This window comes from Erinaceus europaeus, chromosome 3 (assembly GCF_950295315.1).
Source record: "Erinaceus europaeus chromosome 3, mEriEur2.1, whole genome shotgun sequence".
Lineage (NCBI taxonomy): Eukaryota > Metazoa > Chordata > Mammalia > Eulipotyphla > Erinaceidae > Erinaceus > Erinaceus europaeus.
In genome coordinates, this window is record NC_080164.1 from 106,659,753 (window position 1) to 106,660,928 (window position 1,176).

General features: G+C 32.8%; 1 pseudogene; it reads right to left on the reverse strand.

Moving 5' to 3' along the window:
* Positions 1-367: 367 nt before the first annotated feature.
* Positions 368-450, reverse strand: LOC132537797 (U4 spliceosomal RNA; annotated as a pseudogene).
* Positions 451-1,176: the final 726 nt, after the last annotated feature.

Here is a 1,176-nt window from a genome sequence, read left to right on the forward strand (position 1 = left end):
ATAAGCCAAAACTCCTACCTTCTATACCCTTCAAAAACTATTTTAATCCATACTCCTAGTTAGGAAGAGGATAAGAGGGCTCTGAACTCCAGCTACATTGGGACCCAGAGAGAAAGGAGGAAAGGGGGAGGCATATTTAGACTTAGTAATAGATGTATATGTTGTGGCTTAGAGGGGAAGAAAGGACTGGACCTGGAAGAAAAAGGGGGCAATTAAGTATAAATGTAGACAGATAGTTGTAAAGATGATAGTTAATCTATGTCTACAACCTTAGAAGAACTGTGGTAGCTTTTGCAATGGAGGGGTTGAGAATTCACAACTCTGGTGGTGGGATTGGTGTGAAATTATACCCCTGTTGATATGTAATTTTGTTTGGGAAAAGTTTTCAATTAGCAATAATCACGCCTCAGATAAACCTCATTGGCTACGATACTGCTACTGTGTAAAGCTGATATGTAATTTTGTAAATCAATACTAAATCACTAATAAAATTAAAAAATAACTGGGGGTATAATGTTTGCATTACCTTTTCCATAGAGAATTTTATTTATAGAGGAAGATTTATTATTTTAATCAGTGTTGTTCTTAAGACTAGTTTCATCTTCCATTCACATAGTTATTGTATTCAGATAAAAAAAACTAGACATGCATTTAAACATATTAAGCAAGGTTTGACTTTTAAAAAATTCTAAAACTACATACATTCAGCAATATTGTAAAATAAAAAATTACTTTTTAAAATATTCTTAAATTCTGTTTTTAAAACAATTGAACAAATAGTCGATGCCAACTCATTGTATAGTGGTAATTTTATTCAGTTGCAAAGAGAACATTTAACTTTTCTAACAGCTTTAGGGCATAGGTTTAACTAGTGGTATAATCTCAGCTTCATAAATGAGCAAAGTTTTGCAAAGGTAAGCATTTTCCTAGATCAGATAAGTGGAAAGTGGCTCAATATTCTGGCCAATGGCTTTGGTGTGCAATGGTAGACACCTGCTTTTTCTGGGGCCTCTCTTGGTTTCCTCCAGTTGATTCTAATCTCCTTGAATTTTGGGACTGTACTTCACCATTTTCTCCTAATGCAAATGTTTTATGCCTATTTCCCTTTTTTAATTTTTTTCTTTTTAAAGTTTTTAAATGTTTTATTAGCTGTTTAATATTGATTTACAGAATGAC